This window comes from Euprymna scolopes, chromosome 8 (assembly GCF_053919585.1).
Source record: "Euprymna scolopes isolate OS-2025 chromosome 8, ASM5391958v1, whole genome shotgun sequence".
Lineage (NCBI taxonomy): Eukaryota > Metazoa > Mollusca > Cephalopoda > Sepiida > Sepiolidae > Euprymna > Euprymna scolopes.
Genome location: NC_136489.1, coordinates 143,726,241 through 143,750,547, shown reverse-complemented (window position 1 = coordinate 143,750,547; position 24,307 = coordinate 143,726,241). Strand labels below are relative to the sequence as shown.

General features: G+C 35.2%; 1 pseudogene; it reads left to right on the top strand.

Moving 5' to 3' along the window:
* Positions 1-794: 794 nt before the first annotated feature.
* On the top strand, positions 795-911 carry LOC145284349 (5S ribosomal RNA; annotated as a pseudogene).
* Positions 912-24,307: the final 23,396 nt, after the last annotated feature.

The window sequence follows — 24,307 nt, the reverse complement described above, 5'->3', positions numbered from 1 at the left end:
TAAATAAATAAAAAAACGACTTTGACTCAAAAAGCAAGCGACAAACTTTATTTTTGCCTGATATAATAAAGAAAAAATGTTTAAATTAAAAAATTTGGAAGATAAACAAATGAATTGTTTTTTTTGTTGTTGTTTTACTTATCGAGTAAACAGATAATGAAATCTTCTAGTTCGTTTCGTCAATTCGTGGGTGTGAAATGAATCGAACCGGAAGTTTAGTTCTATCAACAAAACAGGTTCGCACTAACGGCTTACGAAAATATATTTATTTTATTAAATATTTTAATAATTGGCGATGTAAATTTATTTTAATAACATAAAAACATCCCTCAACTCTAAAGATGGGTTGTCTGAAAATTTCAAATAAATTGGTAATGTGGAAATATGGTTGTATAAACTTTGAACGAACCAAGAATTATATATATATATATATATATATATATATATATATATATATATATATATATATATATGGGGTGGAGAGGGCTCCCGTAAGCCGTGGTGAAGGCAACCTTTTAAGGAGAAGCAAATCTCTGATTTAAAAAAACCATAAAGCGGAAGACCAGTACTCGCATTAAGCTGGTCTGCAGTTTAATTTGTTGCTGGCTATCTTGCTCTTGCTTGTTGCTGGATCTCAACATTTTGAACCGAGAGAGAGACTTAGCTGTCGTACAAAGCTAAGACTCTGTAACATCATATTTGTATAGATACTCCCTCAGACATTTGGGCTCATGAATTTTAAATGTCTGAGGGAGTGGCACTCGTCTGACAAGACGTTGCAATCATATATATATATATACGGCATAATCACGTTGACACACCGGTTCTCGTCAGATCACCGAAGTTAAGCAACGTTGAGCCTGTTTAGTACCAGATGGGTGATTATTTGGGAATTCTAGGCGCTGTATGTGCTCTCCGCTTATCTAGGCATTGTTTCCAGTCGTCTTGTACCTCAACTTGCCACTGGTATGCAACAATGTTGACTCAGGAGAAGCGTGGTTGAATATTGCGCAACTCTTGCCACACAATTTCACGCGCAGGCACCCTTACAGTGGGTATCCATAGTCTGTCAAGACTGAAGGAAGCCTTTATATATATAAGAAAATTCTAACTATATGTTTTAACATTTCAATAACTGATACTTATAATTCCGGTGTTTTTTTTTTTTTTTTTTTTTTTTTTTTGGTTCTTCATCTTTCTTTTTTCAAGACTTTTTTTTTCGAAAGCGCTGCACGTTATTCAAATGGTTTTCTGAAAAATTCCCTTTCGAATCTTCTTTTCTATATTGCCGTTTTAAAATAAATTTCAAATCTGCCCTTATTTCTGTAAACTAAATATAACAATAGAAGCAAATAAATCCGCGAAGAAACGAGAGATTATTCGCTAATAATCTCTCGTTTCTTCTCGCATTTATTTGCTTCTATTGCTATATTTTATACATCATATGTCCGAGACATTTCATTTCCTAGAACATCGTTTATTTTGTCCTCACACACACACACACACACACACACACACACACACACACACACATATATATATATTTATATATATTAATTTTTCTGAAGTACACAGCAACTAACAAGACATAATTCATCGTTCGTGTTTAAACGGGAAAAAGTAAGCGGGCCGGTTTTTACCTCACTTTACAGAGCTTAATCGAGAGAGAAAAAACTATATATTTATAATAAAAGAAAAGTTATATTATATATATATATATATATATATATATATATATATATATATTATATATTATATGTTTAGAGACCAATCACGCCTAATCCTAGCAAACATTCACTCTGTAGCAAGAGACCTGTTAAAAAAAAATAGACAGCATGTTTGTTGAACTCATGTATTTTGCCACTGCATCTATTGGAATTAGGTATAACAATGTACTTAATGGTGTCTCAATGTTCTCATTACTGGGACCAACAATAGAGAATATGTTTTATGAGTCTCTTTAGTATACTTTCGATATGTAAACGCATATAATAAAAACAGGCAAATAAATTCATCTCCTTACTAAATGGCATGCGTCTCACGTTAAAATATAGAAGAGTAATTCGATATTGTCTTTCCGCGATCACGACCACTCTTACCCTGTTGTTTTATATAGTTTAGCGAAACCCGCCGTTACAGGATTATATTACCATTGAGATTAGTTTTGTCCAAGCAAACGAAAAGTTATCTTAATTTAGACCCTAACAACAAAGCTCTAATAATTTGCTTACAATAAAATATTGGGCAATGAAATAAGAGCCATTACCTATAATTTATTTAATAATAGCTATCCTCTTGATGTGATCACGTTTAGTATTAAGAATAGAAATATCAAACTTTTCTAAAATAAAACCTAATACTGTGGCTATATGTGCAATTCATATTCTGTTGCCTTGGTAAGGCACAGTGAGAAATTCTGTAATCACAACGATTGTAAATTTCTATATTGCTTCGAACGTGCGTGTTGTGTTCTTTACAAAGCCTTTTTTTGATGTCCTTTCCAAAAGTCGTTCTATCCTCCATTCATTATAATAATGTAATTTTAAAAGTATATTGCCGGCTACGTAGGTAGGATGACCTTGCGTTTGGACAACAGAGTACTAAATACATACCCAGAAAAAATTAGAATGGAACCTTCTGTTTAAAATGGACGTTCTAAAAATCCTCAATCGTGGAACATTTGATTGAAAATCTTAGGACATTGTATGGTCGTTTGATTAAACAACCTCTGTGAGGATTAGGCTCTAAGACCCCTGTATATATATATATATATATATATATATATATATATATATATATATGTATGTGTGTGTGTGTGTGTGTGTATTAATATAGCACGACGCTTTTTATTTTAAACTAATAGTATCTCTATTTCTCTATTTTTTTCTTTTAAAATCCATCATAACACATACTTGTTAGCAATTCATATGTATTTCTTATGTATACGTTTAGAAATCTTTTAGATAATGATTGATGGCATTTAAAGCATAAAAAATGATTTTTCTTATAATTTTTATTTATTATTTCAAAGACCGCGCGTTTTTTTGTTCTTAAAAAATTATAAGACATTAAATAAAAGTACAAGAAAACCCGGTTTTTCGGTTTACAAACACAACCAATCATTTTCCGTATATGTACATATACATATAAATACGCATACGTGCACAGACACACGCACACGCAAACGGATACACATACATATATATATACATATATATGTACATATAATTATGTGTTTATATAAAATAAAAAACTTAATTCTAAGAGAGAGAACGTACGAGACTGGAACAAACTATCATATTATAAATGGACTCAAATGAAAACATTTTTTGCTTGGAAATTGTCGGTGGTAAAATTAATTGGTTGCAAGTAAATTGAAAGTTTTCTCAAATTACTTTCTAGTTGTCTTCGAGACGTTATCTGTAATTTAAGCGTCGATATTTTTCATGACATTTTGGCTCGCAGACACATTCTAGAAATAAATGTCAATTGTTTCTCCTTTACGTCATACAATATCATTTCCGGACCCCAAATAGCATAGTGGAAAATGTCTAAACTATAGTAGAACGTTTATATTGATCCAAATCGTTTTTTCAATCAACTAATAAAAACAAATGTTCATATTTTAATATTGAACACTTATAATAAATATACATTGTATTTGTTCAATCTAATGTTGCTGACGTATTTTATATAGAAAAAATGAGAAAACTGGTTTAGGAAATGCTTTTTAAGAAAATATATCTCTTGTAGAACTTCTCTTCTCAAATATTCTTTTTCCAATCTCTTTCCTTCTGTAGATTTGAAAATGTCTGTTTTCAAGAATCTAAAATATTTGTATGTATCATGTTTACCGCGTGCCATCCTCCCCTTTTTGTTGAGCAGTTCCATGCCATGTCGCCAGTGCACACTCTTCATTTTTAGATGTGTACACTTTTCATTTTAACAGTGTACATTTTTTTGTTTTTAACAGTGTACACCCTGCATTTTAGCAGTGTACCCTTTGTATTCTGAGCAGTGCACACATCATTTTTATTTTTACATTGTTCATTTTCATTTTTAATAGATTTTAGTTTACATTTTTAACAGTGCATATCTTGCATATTTAGCTATGTACACATATTTTTAACAGTGTATTTTATTCATTTAAAGCAGTGTACACTTTTTACTTTTTGTAGTGTAAACTCTTCATTTTTAGCAGTGTTCACTTGTCTTTTTAACAGTGTACTGTTTTTATTCATCGCAGTGTAGTTTATGTTTAGCAGGGTACTTTTTGATTTCTAACGACGCACACTTTTAAATTTTAGCAGTGTAAACTTTTCATTTTAAGCAGAGTATTTTTTTTTCATTTTTAGCAGTTAATACTTTTTTATTTTATACAGTGTAACGTTTTGATTTTTAAAAATATACACTTTTCATTTTTAACAGTGATATTTCCATTTTTAGTAGTGACACTTTTCATTTTAGCAGTGCACACTTTTTATTTTTAACAGCGCAAAAAATGTTAAGCAGTGCACAGTTTCTATTTTTAGCAGTGCACAATTTTTATTTTTAACAGTGTACAGTTTTTATTTTAAGAACATCACACTTTTAATTTAGCAATGCTCACTTTTTATTTTAGCAGTGCACACTTTTTATTTTCAGCAATGTATATATTTCATGTACAGCTATGTACACTTTGAATTTTTAGCAGTGCACATTTTTCATTTTTAGCAGTGTGCAATTTTCATTTTTAGCAGTGTGCAATTTTCATTTTTAACAATTTTTAACATACAATTTATATTTTTGGAATGCCAAACTTTTAATTATAGAAATACACACTATGCATTTTTAGCAGTGCACATTTTTCATTTTTAGCAGTGAACTTTTTCATTTTTAGTTGTGTACGCATTACTTTTTTAGCAGTGTGCACTTTTCATTGCAAGTAGTTCACCTCTTTAACTTTTAGCAGTGCATATGCTTGATTTTTAGCTGTGCACACTTCTCATTTTAGCAGTATACATTATTCATTTTTAGCAATATACACTTTTTATTTTTAGCAGTGCACTCGTTCGATATTTAGCAGTGCACACTTTTTATTTTAGAAGTGCACACGTTTCATTTTCAGCAGTATACACATATCATTTTAAACATTAACACTTCATTTTTAATAGAGTACATTTATCATTTTTATCAGTGCTTTTTATTTTTATCAGAGCACACATTTCACTTTTAGCAGTGTACACTTTTCATGTTTAGAAGTGCACATGTTTCATTTTTAGCATTGTACACTTTTCGTATTTAGCAGTGCACACTTTTATATATAGCATTTTACACTTTTCATCTTAACAGTATACACTTTTCATATTAAACAGTGCACATTTTTGCATATTTAGCAGTTTACACATTTCATTTTAGCAGTGCACACGTTTCATTTGCAGCAGTGCACAGTTTTCTATTCTAATTCTGCTTTATATGAAAAATAGATTATTATCACTGTTTTTATATTTTTATGTTTTTAAAATTTTATTTTTTCTTTTCTTTTATTATTATTTATATTATTATTTCATTTTCATTATCATTATCATTATGCTTATTTTTTTATTTCTTATTATATTAACTCATGCTATTGTATTTGGTTCAATATCAATAGTGGTATTCTATTTCGTTTAGTCTGAGAAATAATGGACACCTAATTACAGGAGGATATATTGTCATTTGAAACTCAAGTTAGACTATTAATATATTTATAAATACATACTAATAGAAATATATATGCGTTTATGTGTTTTGCTAAGTTTTAATTATAAATATATAGGAATACATAAATATTAATTAAACAAAATTTTTATAGAATTAGTTTGGAGTTATTTTAGAGATGAGTAAATTGTATAATTTTTTATTTAATTATTTGGACTTTTATCCTCATCTTCTAGTTGTTCTCACGACGTTTCGGCCAATTGTTCCTCTGGTCTTCGTCAGGTTAATCACGACAGCATAGGAATGTCGAATCCTCCAACTACATTCACAGCAATTACTGGCCTCAATATCTGTTGTCATCTCATGACGACGGTTTGGTCAACTAATCCTCAAAACGTCGTGAAAGATGAGGATAATAGTCCAAATAACAAAAAAAAAGTTTTTATTTTTTACTTGCGACGTACTTTTGTGTGTGTGTGTGTATATATATATATATATATATATATATATATATTTTATTGTTTGTTTATTATACCAATAATGTTCGTTACATATGTGCATGCATATTTCAATGCAACCTCAATTCAAAGAGACCTCCATCACCAAACCTAGCAAAGAGACGTTATTGACACGAGAATAAAAGTTCATTCGTTTTTTAATAAATATATTCGAGTGTAGTTTACACTGTGAAAGACGGGTGTGTGTATAGTTTGTAAATATGGACAGTAGGGGTTTTGGAGGGAGGAATGGTGAAAAAAGGGAGTAGGGATGAAGGATGTGGAAGAGGAGGGTAGAAAGATCATGTCTGGTAAACCTGCCACAGCTGGAAGATATCGGTTTCATTTTAACTTGACGGCTGTTTATTGGCATAAGTGTTTGCTTTCATCTAAAGTAATTTATATACATTCGTAATTGTTTCCCTATTTTAAGCCTTTATAGTTGTTTTTTCTGGTGGCGGATTCCTTGTCTTTCTATTTTATTGATAAGCTCTATTAATTTATTTTATTCCTCGTTTTTTTATTAATTCATTTGTTTCTCATTTTTATTTATTTATTTATTTATTTATTTCAAAATAAAATATGCGTCACTATGGTCAAATTAACATTCAGTGAATAAATATACAGATGATTTTAAATAAAAGTGATATCATGGAAGTTTCATTGTTAGGCCTTATTTAACTGCTCTGTATTTAATGTCAAGTCAGGGGATTGGACGGTAATGTTGAGCACTGTTAGGCAAATTGTTTGTCTTCAAAAGTTGGCTACCGTCATACACTGGCAGACACTTTCGTCCGTGGTAATCAGTGTTTTTAAGGTAGTTATTGTCACTTCATGGCATGGGTGGTGTGTTTCAATTTAATATAACTGTATGTTATGATAAAATAATAATGATTATAATAATAGTAAGAACAAAGAAATACCACTCTTAGTAATAAGAATATCAATTATAAAACTAATAATAATAGCAATAATAATAAGAGTAATAATAATAATACTGTGAAAATACGGATGTCATAGAAATGTTTGTCCATTTTCCATATAAGCACAGTTTAAATAAAATCTGACTGTAATTGGATTATATTAATTAATGCTGTAGTGTGTCGTTTACTAGTGGGTCTTGGTTTTCTGAACAACTGCTACATACACTTCCTGGCGGTTAGTGGCGGTAAGTGGCGGCCATGATTGTAATCTGTTTCCATTGGACCGCTCTTAAATGAACATTTAGCGGCTAATTGCGGTTGCACTAGGTTTCTCTGTAAATATTGATTATGACCATTGTCAGGCGTCAGTAAAGTACTCTGTAATGAAATCGACTATAGGCACTGTCACTTTATGATCCTGACGCACGATGTTGGGCAAACCAGTAGTCTTAAAATATATCATCTTTAGTGGTTATCGCGCTTTTAAACATAACCCATGCCACTTCATGGCATGGGTTGCGCGTTCCAATTAAATGTAAGTGTATTACTTGTTATAATAATAATAATAATAATAATAATAATAATAATAATAATAATAATAATAATAATAATTCTGATTTCGTTTATCTGGAAATGGATGGGATTCATTTCCAGAGGATTTCCCTCAATCCCGGCTTCAAACCAGGAGCTTCAAAGATCAAGGTTTTTCCTAAGGATGTTGGTAATACCTACAATAGCAGAGGTCTGAAGATCATCTAAAACATCGGGGATTTGTAGTTTTTTTCAATTGTCCTTCCAGACGACTTGATACTACTCCTAGTATATAAACTACGACCGGGGTTATTTGTGTTTTAACCCCGTGTATACACCTTATCTCCACGGCCAATGGAGCACAATTGTTCCACTTCTCGTTCTCTCTTTCTCTCACACATTCTTGTCCCAGGGTACTGAGAAGTCAAAAATCTTTTTTTTTTGAGACCTTGTCAATGACGACCAAATCCGGACGATTATGTTCCAATTGCTTGGTCGTTGTGACACTTTTGTCCCACCATACGGTTACCTTGCCATCCTCACTTGTTCTCACTGCATCAGGCACCTCCTCAAACCATTTCCAGCACACTTCACCCCAACCCTCGTACACACCTCCCAATATATCTAGAGTCCCATGTGATCGTGTCTTTTGCGGTACTCTTTCTGAGTCAGTCCACTACACCCTGCTGCAAGGTGCGCAATTGACTCTGAGGTCTTACCACAAATCCGGCATTCTGCAGCAACTTCCTCTCCTAGAACCACTTTTTTGAACAATCGTGTTCCTAATGCCTGCTCTTGTGCTGCTCAAAAAAATCTTCAGTACTTTTAGCCAGATACCCAGCTCTAAGCCATTGCCATAATCTTTCATCAGACACTTCTGATATATCCTGGAAGAACCTTCCATGCATTTTCTTCCTAGCCAGTTCCTCTGCCCGTTCTCTATCCATACGTTTCACATAATCAGCCTTGGTCTCACATACCTCCACTTCATTGGCCACAACCTTAAGCATCCACTCTTCACTTCTAACCACATGCTCTTCGAATGTGAAATATACCAAACATTGCTAAAACTTTTCTTGTTTTGATATGCATGGCATGCAAATCCTTGTCAGACCATTTTAAAATTCCCGCATTGTATCTCAAAACACTAATTGCCCATGCATTCACTGCTTTCATTAGGTTTCCGACATACAGTTTCGACTTTGCAATTAGTTTCACTCTTCTAAGATACTCCTTTCTGACTTTCTCCTTCATGTCTCTGTTCATGATGCCTACACCCTCCAACACTCACAAATACTAATACTCTGTATCTTCTGCTTTGGTACCTCTCGAGCCTTTCCAACACCACTTTTGTTCGTCAGGAAAAACGCCATTACTCTCAAGATGTTCATAAATTTTCTCCGCAATGATTCCAATCAACAGTTTTCACATCAGTTGCAGACATGTAATTGGTCTATAATTATTGGCATCTGTTCCCTTTGCAGGATCTTTCCTAATCGGTGTTGTTCTTCCCTTCACAAGCCAATCAGGGACATCTCCCGACTCTACAACCCTTTGCGGGACAGCATCTATAGGTGGATAAAGGCATGTAAACTGTTTAAACCAGAAGCCCATCACTTCATCTGGACCAGGCGCATTCCAGTTTTTCATCCTTCGTATTCCAGCCTTAATGTCATCGATGGTTATCTCAACGTTCTGTATTCCTGATAGCCTTTCTCTGACCTCTCCCAACCAGCTAGCCTTCTTATTATATCGGCCTTCGACAGACCAAATCTCACTCCAGAACTTCCTGGCATCTTTTGCATTTGAAGTGTTGTTATTTCCCGCCTGTTTATTACAATTTAATTTTTTATACAGCTGAGATTGATTGTTCCGGAAAAGGTTGTTCTGCCGAAACGCAACACTTTTTGCAACAATGTTTCGAATTTTTATACCACCAGTGTAGACCTTCTCTTTCAACATTTTCAGAACGCTCATGGTTTTCTTTTCCAGCAATCTATACCTCCGTTCAAGCTTGTCCTTAGGCTTTTGTCATAGTTTAACTCCTTTTCTTATTTTTTCGATTCTACCAATGTCTTTCCGACACCGTTTAATACTTTCTTCAAGCCGCCTCTGCTAGTATGGCCTTCTATCCTTCAGTTCTGTCTTTTTCTTCTGTAATAAGCCAAGACGATTCGCAATAACGTATGCCGCTGCACACAGACGCCTGTTAAGTTCCGTAATCGACATGTTCTTTCTTATGATGTTGTGAATTACCCCTTGAGCTATTTTTTACCTCGCTTTTTACCTTCCGCCTATCCCTACTCTTCATGTGTGGAATATCTCTGATATCGTTTCGAAGAATAACCTCTCTTAACTTCTGAAGTACTTCTTTTTCTACAGAACTCAAAGTTTGAACTTCATCACTACTACTCCATACATCTGCTTCTTTCACTGGTCCAATTGTCTCAGAGTCAATGATCTCATCTGCCTTAGATCCTCCAAACTCCTTCTCATCATTTCCCCTAACCATCAGTTACCCGCCTCCCATCATCGCTTACATTTTCCTTCTGCACTTCCACTCTTTCAGTTCTTTCATCATAGCTAGTTCCACCAATTTAACTTTCGTTATTCATTTCATTCCTAACCATCCATTCAATCTCTTCTCTTGCAATCACTGAAAGTAGGTTATCATTTTTAATTTGTTTTAACTACCAAACTCGCGACACTTCTAGCTCCTCCTCCTCTCGATTCCCATTCTTCCTTCACTTTTCGATATATATCCACCAGATTTGGTACTTCCACTTCTTACAAAGCATTCCCACAGTACTCTTCTTTCCTCATCCATCCATGTTTTTTTTAAATTTCCTGTTCCAACTTCCTTCGTGTCTTGGGACCCTCTCTGGTTATTCTCACTCCCCCTATATCCAGCCACATCCTCAGAATTTCCAACAGTTGTATGATGATGACAGGACCCACCCTGTTGACCAGTGGGACACCTACCTGACGTGAGACCATCACAAGATGTTCTAGCCTCATTCACGTCGTTATTTTCAATATTTTGATTTGACATTCTCCCATAAATGGGGTTAGTGAATTTTAGGTTAAACCACCACCGATAGTTTTATTGAGACATCATCTCTAGAAGGCTTAAAGATACCCTCCCGATCTTTCTCCTCCACCATCACCACTATTACCACTACCACTACCACCACCAACAACAATAGAAATAAAATCTACAGCAACAGCAGCAACTACTACTACTCTACTACTACTACTACTACTACTACTAATAATAATAATATTAATTATTATTATTATTATTATTATTATTATTATTATTATTATTATTATAGCAACAATAGTAAAAAACAATACTGGAATTTTTTTCTCTTCCTTCCCTTTTTTATCCTTTTCCCCCTTTTCTTCTTATTTTTTCCTTTTCCTTTCCTTCGTATTAATTCAAACAATAAAACCCCAACAAAAGCCATGCATCTTTCCACGGCGCAACCGACTGTGACGATTTTACACGTCTACGAGTAAATAAAATAAACACATCCTTTACATAAAAAACGAATGTCATGCATTTTTCCACGGCGACGACGACGATGATGACCAGGCACAAACTTACACATTTTTATAAGTAAATAAAATGAAAAAATCCTTTACACACGAAAGCCTCTCCGGAAAAACAAACGCTTTTATTGTCTTTCGTATTCGTTCAAAGTCCTAAATAATGTCATTTTTCCACGGGGATTATGACGATGACCAGGCAAAAATTTACACATAATAATAATAATAATAATAATAATAATAATAATAATAATAATAATAATAGGCGTAACGGAAGTATGGGTGACCATAATTCCGCTTACCAACTCGAACTTGCTGATTTTGTTCTATTTCGCTTGCAGCCATGTTTTAAGTGTTTATTTTAAATATAGTATTGTTCTACTTCCTTGAAAAAAAAAGCAATAATAAAAGAAAGCATAACAGATTCCAATCATTATTTTTTTTTAGTTTAGTTACACTAAAAGTATATCCGCAACGTAAAAAAAAAACAGACCGAAACTCGTCAAACACGTTATTTTAATAACAAAAAAAAAAGACCAAACAAAAACATTGCATTATTTTATGTATTAGATTCTGTAAATAACAGTTGAAAGACTGTAAGCAAATGATAAATATGGAAACGGTAGTGTAAGAAATATTTAACAAGGCCTGTACCTGTGTGAGAATGTGTGTAGTTCAGAGTATCTGACGGTTCAGAGGTTTGGGGCTTGTAATTCAGCAGTGAAGGAATAGGATGACGCCATATTGTTTGTGTTTAACGTCAAACAGCTAAAACTTATAATATTCGGAGAAACGCAAACGGACTGGAAATGAAAGCGGCGGAAATTAATAGTTAGGGAATGATCAATATTTTTAAAACGGAAAATGTACCAACTAATGTGAAATGTATGTAGGTAAAAAACAAATGCGGACGCTTATTGGACACAATTTGCATCGAATTTTTAGATGTTCCCGGTTATGATAGGGTTTGTGGGAGAGGAAAATGACTAGGAACAAAATTATGCTACGACGATAATGTTAAACGTAATTTAGATTGTGGTACTCCTGGGCATAAATATAATAATTTATTATAACTGATGAATACAACTACAAATATGCGAAAAATCTACGTAAGTTAATGTGTAGTTGTCTGATCATAGTGAATTTATATGTGGCGTCTACGTTTGTCAAACTATAACGTTCACTTAAGCATGTTAAGCTTTTGCTCTTGGTAATTTTGTTTAACGAATATTTCTGTCTTTACCAACTTCATTTATTATTATGATATATATATATATATATATATATATATATATATATATATATATATATATGATCCCTCTTTTTGATATATGGTTTTTATAAAAAATATGAAAACAATAATTTGGATAAAATGCAGGACAAAATTGAATAGCCATCATTTATAAATTCAACGAAATCATGAATGATGTTAATCATGTTCTGTCTGTATTAGCCGCTGAAGAATCTCTCAACCAATTAACACGATTTTATTCTATTATGCTTATTATATACATGTTTATGCCGATTTTGAAATACAATCTCTCTATACATATTACTGCATTGCTCGTCCATTTTGTAAATAGTGGGTGGTGTTGCATCTGCTCCAGTGCATTGGGTTATCAAGAGATTATTCCCAAAATGATGCAAAGCAATAAACCACTCAACGATACAAATCATCTGATTTCGCACAACAATGCGATTCAATATAAAAAAACATGCTTCATCGACAACACGGATTTTTATTTGAACAGCTTCATATTTATTGAATGTTCAAGTATTTGATCTAAACTTGATACTGTCATTCTGAACGATTCAAATTACAATTAAAATGTCAATTGGAGTTAATTTCTACTTATTCTCCACTTCATATGTCTAGGATTTATCTGATTGATCAACGTTTTGTAAATAAATCAGTCAATGTTCCTTTTAATTAAAAAAATCTCACATCCAAAACAATTAAATTTTCAGTTAACAAATTAGAACACGTCTCATCTCATGCACATGTTGTTTTATAAACTATTTAAAAGTCTAATTATTAAAATACCTGATTGAAAAACCATAACAAATACTGTTACTAACTTAAATACATCATTTGCCGTTTTTTGTTCAATTGTAATTGTTGTACAAATGTAACAGACAATTTCCATAATCTCGTTAGATATGGCGAGAGGAATATGAATCAATCAACGGATAATTTCTCTACTAAATATTTTTCGTATTTTAGAAATTGGTATGAAATGATAAAAGAACAGTTTCTTTCTTCACGTACATGTCGATGAATTTTAGCATTATCTCCTGATATCGATGCGTAAAAAAAGGTGAAATTTTAACCAACTCGATAGAAAAATGCTTACATTAATATAAAATGTATGTATTCAATTTTTATAGGCTACAGTATTGTTGACAAAAACTAAATTAAAAAAAGCAAAAGTCATTGAAAAAGTTAGCAAAATATTATTTTTTAATATTTTTTTTGCGTTTATAATAATATTCTTTTTTCGCAACTTACCATAATATAAAATTAACAATAATGTTTCGTTTAGAATATCCTCAATATTTTAGCCATCCATATAAGTTGTGTCATTGCATTTTAGAGTATTTTCAAAGCACTTTAAATTCAACTGATGCATTTAAAGTACTTGAGAAAGAAACACCTAAAACAAAAAAGATCGACTTGAGGAGGAATACACTCCGTGCATTGAGGAATAAATCGGTCACTATAGTGATATTTACAATTATCTACACGACACGATAACCAATACTGCTCGCTTAAAGAAGTAATTAGAGACACTTATATAACATTATCGTTCTTTTGACTTGATCTGGAACGTGGAGACATGAGCCTCCATATAATGAGCAAAGTCGTTGAATGTCTTTGAACAGCTCTAGAAGCTAGACATAAAAGCGATTGATTCGAAGAATATTGTTTGAATCCAACTTTTCAGTCGCTCATTTCCTCACTTCTTGTCTCTCACACGTACAAATATAACTGTCCGTCCAGTTTTGAACAACGTACGAGAATTATTCGAAATGTGACAGATAAAAAAAATTGTCATTAGCAAGGATGTCCTTTGTCGAGAAAATATCTTCAGCCATATTATTTACAGTTTTCTATTATTTTATTTCTCGGAACGACGTATCTCTAAGTTATATGTATATTATTATGATTTTCAGAATGTATATAATAAATGCATTTATTAATATATATATAACACAGACGCACTACACACACACACACACACACACACACACACACACACACACACACACACACATATACGCATATATATTATTTTTTTATTATAATCATTAAATATCTACAGACACTAGTTTCGTCCTTTCGGGAATGCAGGGTGTCACGATTAACACGAGTCGACAGATTCGAACCCGGCAACACGGGCCATCTCTGACTCGATTAGCAAAGACCGTATACAATCGGCTAACATTAACCGCGTGAAATAACGTTGAATTAAAACATTTCAATTTTTTTAATGTTCTTTACGTCAGTCACACAGTGATCTAATCATTATACGATGATCTATGCATAAGCGCTAAATTGACCAACCTATTCAACTGAAAGTGCTCAAGGATAAGAAACGAGTTCCTAAAAGGGGCTGTCATAATTATTTTTTACTATAATAATTAAATACCTACAGACACTAGTGTTTCATCCTTTTGGGAATCTTCAATGCAGGGTGTCACGATTGACACCAGTCGACAGATTCGAACCCGGCAACACATTTTAAAATAATATATATATATATATATATATATATATATATATATATATATATATATATATATATATATATATATATATATCACGTCGTGACCACTGCCACACAAACGGGGCTCTGATGAATGGCGAGTGTCCTGCGCCGTATAACTGGACCTCCACTGCCGTGTGGACCAAGGTTATTTAACCAAAGGCTAAGGGTGAGATAACCCTGACAGAAACCTCCAGAGGAGCTTAGGCCCTGTAAGCTGCGGCATATATGACCCACCGGCGTATGGAATATGCTCTGGTGGCCAGCAACCTAAGTTCCAGTCATGGATCAAATGGCATGGTGGGTGGAGAGGGTTCTGTAAGCCGTAGTGAAGGCAACCTCCTTAGGAGAAGGAAAACTCTGGTATAAAACCTGCGATGACTGTTGCATCCAATAATGTTGACTTGTTCTGCTTTTTGGATCAATGTGGCAGTCGTTTAGAGAGTGGGATTGTCTCGGTGCAAAGCTTTTCCCCACTATAACAATCCTCATGCACAGGCATTGCTCGATATCAATTAGATACCCTTTTTACCATCTCGTGTATCTTTATAGCAAAAAAGGCTGGCTGTAGCCTAAAACAGCAAAACATTCAAGTTGGAAAATATGATTATAAACGTAAATGGCAATAAGGGAACTGGAATTTCCAGAGCCTGGCCCAGCAGGTGTTTCAGGGCTCCACAGCCTGGACCAGGTCGTCATCATACTACTGCGAGGAAATATATGACAATGACCATCGGCTGTTGGAATGTGCGGACGCTGCTTGACTTGCCGTAAGCAATAACGCGTCCAGAGCATAGATCTGCTCTTGTATCTAAGGAACTTCAACGTTATGACATGGACATAGTTGCTCTGTCTGAGACCAGGCTGGCTGATGACGGACAGTTTTTGAGGTGGCTGGGGCCTACTTCATTTTCTGGAGTGGTAGAGCGGATGATGTAAAAGGGAATCAGGTGTGGCTTTTGCTATAAAGGCATCAATTCTTTCTATAAAGGCATCGATTCTTTCTAGAACTTTCCTGTGGTGTGAGTGACCGGATCATGACTATGAGGTTACCTCTGGTAAATGGTCGTTATACAACATTTTGAGTGTCTATGCACCCACTATGGATGCAACAGAAGATGAAAAGGTTGCTTTCTACCTTGCTCTGTGGAGTAGACCTCTTCAAAATTGACCTTTTTCTTCAAACATATGGAAACTGATATTATTCCCATTCTCTAATGTCTAAATTAGCTAAATATACCAGTTATTGTGATCTTGGACCTTGGCTATGCCTGCCTCAAGAGTCATGTAATTTTATTGTTGACGTTTTTCAAAAACACTGCAAAATTTCGGATATTATATCCTTATTTTCATTGTAGCTTTCCAGAGGTTGATGCTATAGCATTGAAAGTGGTACCAAATGAAAGCTAATAAAATTTTCTTGCATATGATAGTAAACACATGAACACCTGTGTAAATTTTAACTAATTTTAATGCACACGCATATATATTTTTATGCTTGGAAAGGATGCCATCATATAATGCATAATTTTATCTAAAAAATGTTACTCTTAATGCATGTATATAATTTATTATCACTAAGTATGTTTTATCTCTTCATTTCAGATTGTAAATTAAAGCTGATTTGTTAAGAGTTGTGAACTGCTGACAACATGGCATCTGGAAGACAACTACGCTGTGGGAAAGTGGTCAGCGATACAAGTGAACGGGATGAACCAACTGAAAAGAGAAGAAAGGTGGCAACTCCTGCCACAAGGTCATTCAGTGATGTGTATCTCATTGGGCAACCCAGCTCCAGCATCAGGGGCTCTCAACTTCCTACTAATCGCCAGGTGTTCCAGTATTTCCTGCATTTGAGAAATGATAATCCCAACAGTGACAATAGGTCTTTAGCCCATGATACAGTGGATGTCGTTTTGCCATTCTGGAATATGGCAAGGATTAAAACACTTACTAGACCAAATACAGTCAACTGTTTTATGATCCTCCATGAAAAGTACAGGAAAATTGTTAAAAACAATGGAAGAAATAACAAACCAGAGGAAGAGAAACAAGCTAACTTTTTGAAGGACTTAGACAAGTTATTTGATATTGGAGCAAAGGATGTTGTGGAGGAGATAAGAAGCAACAGGCTGCTCACAAAGAAGACCAAGGAAGAGGACGTCAATTTCTACTTGGACCAACAGACCACTCGCCTGGCACACATTTCAGGTCATGATAAGGTGTCTGAAAAGAAGTCTAGAGAGAAAAGCTTCCGAGAAGAAAGAGAAAAGAGAATGTTATCATCAGTGACTGCTTCAGCAGCAGAAGTTGGGAAAATTTCAAGTGATGAAGACCCAGAGAACAGTCAAGGCTCTGGTATTAGTGAGGGTTCAGAATACACTGAGACAACACCAAGCTGTTCATCAAAACCAAGTATGATAACCTTACACTTTCCACACTCAGTTATGACCAGTGAAGAGATTTGTAGCACTGCAGATCGGTTGTCACTCTCTGACAACCAGACTACAGCCATGGTGTCTGCAGTGTTGAAGGCAGGATGCGCAGATCTTGATGACTTTGTTATATCAGCCTCTACTACAAGACGAAATAGGATAAACACTCGTCATAACTTGTGCCAAAGTTACATGAATAACTTCAAGGAAAGTCCGCCAGATTACTGCACACTACACTGGGATGGAAAACTTCTACGGGATGTTCTTGGTGAAAGATACACAGTGGAAAGTCTTGCAGTGCTCGTATCTGGTACTCCACAGTATGAAGAAGGGAAGATGCTTGGTGTGCCCTTCATAGAAAGTTCCACAGGAATCCAACAATGTAATGTAGGCTTGGTATTTGATACCACAGCAAGCAACAGTGGCATCAACAAGGGTGCAGCGAAGTTTATTGAAGAAAAACTAGGCAAAAAGGTATTCTACTTCGCTTGTCGCCATCACATATCAGAGGTAATAAATGGAAGTGTATGGGAGGCTGTGTTCAGCAAGGTCAAGAGTCCTGACAACCCAATGTTCAGCAATGTGAAAGAGAAGTGGGACAAGTTGATTAAGGACTGCCCAAGAGTTCTGGGCCTAGTTGAACAAGACTTAAAACAGAAGAAGACAAGCACAATTGCAGTCTTAAGCAATTTCCTTGAGGAAGCAAGTCCGAGGGCAGATTACAGAGAGGTGGCAGAGCTGTGCCTGATCCTGCTTGGTGAGGAACCTCCTCGAGGTATCCACTGGGCCAAGCCAGGTGCCATACACCAAGCCCGATGGATGGCCAGGAACATTTACTGTATGAAGATGCTCATGTTTTCCAAGGAACTAAAATACAACACGAACACTATCTTCAAGCTGGAGAGGATGAACAAGTTCCTGGCCTTATTCTACACCAGCCACTGAGTGACCACCACATCTGCAGCTGATGCACCTATCCATGACCTCCAGCTTATGAAGAACATGCTGCAATACAAGCAGTATGACTATGAACTGGCAACCTCTGTTCTCAAGAAAATGAACAACCACCGCTGGTATCTGTCCTAGGAACTAGTGCCATTCACCTTGTTCAGTTCACATGCCAGCATGACCAAGTCTGCAAAAGAGAAGCTCGCAGTCAAGCTGTCAGAAACAGAAACCTGAGAGTTACAGGAAAGGCAAGCCAGTGTTTCCTGTCATCAATGCAGCTACAGTTCTCACAGATCTGGTAGGGCCAGAGTCTCACTTTCTGTTTGATGCTCTTCGAGTGAAATGTGACTGGCTCACTACTCCTGCTGACACCTGGGAAGACAATGACAGCTACAGGAATGCACAGAAGTTTGTGAGGTCAGTGAACGTGACCAATGATGTGGCTGAAAGAGGTGTGAAACTGATGAGTGACTTTGCAACTCAGATCACAAGTGACACAGAGCAAAGAAGCTGCTTACTACAAGTTGTAGAGTACCACAGGAAAAAATTTGACAGTTTCAAAAAAGCCACATTGAACAAGTGATAATACATGTATTAGTAACATCCTATCTGACATATTCTTATGCAATATATGTGTCCGTGCAGTGCTATCATACTACCAAACTGATTTTTGTAGTGTCCCAGTTGTTTGTGCATTAAAATTAGTTAAAATTTACACAGGTGCTCATGTGTTTTTTTGTGCTTACTACCATATGCAAGGAAATTTTATTAGCTTTCATTTGGTACCACTTTCAATGCTATAGCATCAACCTCTGGAAAGCTACAGTGAAAATAAGGACATAATATCCCATATTTTGCAGCGTTTTTGAAAAACGTCAACAATAAAATTACATGGCTCTTGAGGCAGGCATAGCCAAGGTCCAAGATCACAATAACTGGTATATTTAGCTAATTTAGACCTTGGAGAATGGGAATAATATCAGTTTCCATATGTTTGAAGAAAAAGGTCAATTTTGAAGAGGTCTATTTGTGCAGTGTAGTTAGACGCATTCCCTCTGCTGATAAGATCTTCATTCTTGGAGAGTTTAATGCTAGGATGGGAAGAGATTTTGAAACCTGGGACGTGCTGGGTAAACACGGAGTGGGCAAGTGTAATAGCAATGGTCTGATGTTGTTGCAGTTTTATTTAGAGATGGGTTTTAAAATCGGTAACACCGTGTTCCAGCAGAAGGACAAATACAAGACGACCTGGATGCATCCTGGTTCCAAAAATGGCACTTGATAGACTATGTGTTTGTCAGAAAATGTGAGATGAGGGATATCTGCAGTGTTCGTGTCATGCGAGGTGCAGAATGCTGGACCGACGATCGGTTGGTCCGTGCAAAGATTAAGTGTGTTGTGAAGCCCAAGATGAGGGGAGCTAGTGTGGCTATCCCAAAGCGACTTAATGTTGCACGTCTAAGGGACAATATTGTGAGAGAGAAACTAGTTAAGGAGACGGAAGAGATTGATTGTGAAAATACTTGGCCTGCTTTTAAGGAATCTGTCTATGAGGTATGTGAGAGAGTATTAGGTTATTGTGAGCGTAAACATCAGGATTGATCCAATGAGAATGATACTGAAATTCAGGCTCTGCTTGATTCAAAAGCCAGGACATTGCACGCTTATCTCGGAGGTGGTTTGACGGATGGTGAGCAAAATCGATTGAGGGACAAGTTTAAGGCAATCAAGCACGAGGTGCAGAGGAAGTTGCGTAAAATGCAGGATGAATGGTCGAGGCAGAAAGCTGAGAAAATACAGCTCGCCTCGGATTCGAACAACACCAAGATCTTATACAGCCTACTGCGCGCGGTTTACGGACTATCCAGATCACCTATCACTTCTCTGCGCTCGAAAGATGGTGGGGATCTTTTTCGAGACCCTACCGACATTCTTCATAGATGGAGGGAGCATTTCGATGATCTGAACAGACCTTCTTACGTTGATCAGGAGTTTGTTAGGTCGATTCCTAGCAATCCAGTCAAGGATATCTTGGCAGAGGTTCCTTCTCTCCAGGAGGTTGAAACAGCTGTCCATAAGCTGAACAATGGAAAGTGTCCTGACACGAATCATTTGCATGCGGAGATCTTTAAATGTTCTGGACGCAAGATGATGCATCGCTTAGCAAAATCGTTGCAGACTGCTTGGCGGGATGAGTGTATTCCGCAGGATTGGCGGGATGCATTGATGGTAGTGCTATACAAGGGGAAGGGTAGCAGAGATGAATGTGGAAACTATCGAGGCATCTCTTTGCTTTCAGTAATCAGTAAGGTGCTCTGTATGATCATGCTAGACAGAATGCTGGAGTATATTGCTGATGATGTTTTGCCTGAGTCGCAGTGTGGTTTCAGAAGATGTCGAGGGACAGTGGATATGATTTTTACAGCCAGACAACTGCAGGAGGAATGTATAGAACAGCAAAAGGGACTGTATCAGGTGTTCATCGATTTAACGAAAGCCTTTGATACAGTCAATAGGGATGCTTTGTAGGAAATTTTAAAAAGGCTTGGCTGTCCTGACAAGTTTGTAACCATCTTAAAGCTCTTCCGCGATGATATGAAGGCTGTGATGAACGTTGGGGGAAAGCTGGCTGATCCTATCTCAGTAGAAAATGGTGTTAAGCAGGGAGACATTCCAGCACCCAAACTCTTTGCGTTGTATTTCACCATGGTCTTTCGGATGGCATTTGAAGGGTGCTCTGATGGTGTCTATATTCATTACCGAACTACTGGGGGGGTTGTTCAACATTAGGCGCTTCAATGCAAGTACAAAGGTACTCACCAACACGATTCGTGACTTGCTTTATGCGGATGACTGTGATCTGGTGGCTCATACGGTGACTGATATGCAGCATCTTGTGGACGCTTTTGCGGTTGCCTGCAGCGCATTGGGCCTGACCATCAATCTGAAAAAAAACTGTCTCATTGTATCAGCCTACTCCAGGCATGCCATACTATGAGCCATCAGTTTATATCTGTGGGTCAAGGATATCGGTTGTCTCTAAATTTGTATACTTGGGTAGCACACTGAGTATGTCTGGTTTCCTGGATGATGAGGTATCGTTACAGATAATCAAGGCAAGTAATGCCTTCGGAAAGTTCGACAGGCGTTTGTGGAGACGTCATGGGATCTTGCTGCCATTAAGATTAAGGTTTATGCCGCATGCGTTCTCTCTGCTCTTCTATATGGTTGTGAAACTTGGACAACATACAGGGAGCATTTGAGACGTCTCGAGCGGTTTCACCAGATGTTCCTACGGCGAATCTTAGGTGTGGGTTGGCAGATGTATGTCAGTGATGTGAGGTGCTTGAGCGAACCCAATGCCTTAGCATTGAGGCTCACGTTATTAAGCATAGACTGAGATGGAGTGAACATGTGGTGAGGATATAGACAGTCGACGTCCCCAAACAACTCTTTTATGGCGAGCTCGCTGAGGGAAGACGTCTGGCTCAAAAGCCTAAATTGAGATTTAAGGATTATTTAAGATCCACCTTAAAAAATGTAAGATTGATGAAAGAACCTGGGAGAGTCTTGCTTTGGATCGCGGAGGGTGGAGAAGGATCTTGCGGGGAGGTGTGGGCAAGTTTGAGGTGGATCGAACCCAGTATGAGCGGCTGAAGCGCGATGTCCGGAAAGGGACAGTGAAAGGAGTCGTGGATGGGAGAGGAAGCCAAATTGGTCTGGAGTGTGAGGTGTGCGGAAGAATATGTCTTAGCAGAGCTGGGCTGATGAGTCACCAGTCTACTCATCGGTGCAGCGGGCCACAAAGCAGTCTTGAGTTGCCAGAGTTAATCTGTTTCAACTGCGGGCGGTTTGAAATAGCATTTGATTCTGCATAAAAAAAGAACAGCAAGAACGTGCTGCTAGTAGTGCACATGTCTGTACAATGTGTGCTAAGGAATGCCAGAGTTTAGCAGGGCTTAAAAGCCACATTCATGCAGCCCATCATTGAATGTTTTCGTATTTCTACATACCTTTTCTTTCTTTCTATTTTTGTGCTATATCGAGTGATGGCAATGTTCGGAAGCGAATTTGCTGCCATCATATATATATATATATATATATATATATATATATATATATATATATATATATATATATTGATTTTATTTTATCGTCTTTCCACCGTACTGATACGATGATATGATAAATTTCCATGTAACTTTTTTCTTTACCTTTGATTTATATAAAATTAAAATGAAGAAAAAAGTTACATAGAAATTTATTATATTATCGGATCAATAGTGTGGAAAGACAATAAAATAAAAATACAATTTATATAATTAATTGTATTCTAAAGCATGTACGGTTTTTTCTATCTTGGTAGGTTTTCTTTATGAAAGTTACATTCTTTATTATATATATATATATATACATATATATATATATATATATATATATATATATATATACACACATATATGCACATCGGTATGTTTCTATATACGTACTCCTAAATATCGATGTATATTTTGCTTGGTGAAACATGTTTTAAACTTTTACGTTGTTTTTAAATATATAATATTAAGTATTTTGGTGAAATTGGTCTATGTAAGTTATATGTTTTTTTTGTTACATTTTTTATCGAGAATATTTTAGACTTTATTCATAAAACCATCCTCAGCTGCTGTTAGTTTGGTGTTTTTCGTTAACAAATAGTAATTAACGTCTTTTAAAATAAAAGTATGAAGTGATGAGATGCTGCATACGAAACGTGATCACATGCAAAGTGCGAGATATTAAAAAAACATATTGATGATCTTTATGTAAAAACATCTCACACTAAAGAATGTTAATTGCAAAGCATTTTAAAGTGTTTCGCATTGTAATTATTAATAATAATCTTATAAATTTTTTAAATATACAAAAATAAAAATCATCAGTGTTAATTCCTTCACATAGTTAGCACATGATAACGTTTTGCATTCAGTAGCACATATAATAATAATAATAATAATAATAATAATAATAATAATAATAATAATAATAATAATTATAATAATAATAATTATAATAATAATAATAATCATAATAATAATAATAATAATAATTATAATTATAATAATAATTATAATAATTATAATAATAATAATAATAATAATAATCATAATAATAATAATAATAATAATAATAATAATAATAATAATTATTATAATAATAATAATTATAATAATAATAATTATAATAATAATAATAATCATAATAACAATAATAATAATAATAATAATAATAATAATAATAATAATAATAATAATATAGTAGAAACTTAATAAAAGGTATAAACACATGGACTTTATCACTAGTAAGACATTATGAACCGTTTATAGGCTGGGCCAAAGCGGAACTAAGCTAGCTCGAAATATATGACATGCACAAGCCATTAAACACACAGAATGATGCTTACTGGCTCTACGTGAACAGGAATAACGGAGAAAAAGGACTCATTGTTATATAAGACTGTAAATGACACAAAGTGAAATAGAAAATACATAACACAGAACACAGAACGGATTATCACCGCAATAAAAAAAACTATATAAATTAACAAGGCAAAGAAGAGAGAAATGAGGGATAAGACGGGAAAAGAAATATAGGGACAACAACAGCTACACGAACAATTTGTAAGGATGACAAAAGATGAGTTATGTCATCTAAGGATGACAAAAGATGGTTATGTCATCTAAACAGAGAATCTAAATCCCTAATAAAAGTCACACAAGATTAAAAACAAGTATATCAAAATCGACAAAACACAAGAAAACAACAAATGCAGATTATATGTATAAGAATACAAAGCAATAAGCCACATAATGCGTGAATGCAGCAAACATAATATAAAATAGACATGGTCAACTGGGAACTATGCATTCAACAGCCAGACAAATTGACACACGCACAAGCCGGCGCAGGACTTGAAAATGAAAAATCACAAAATC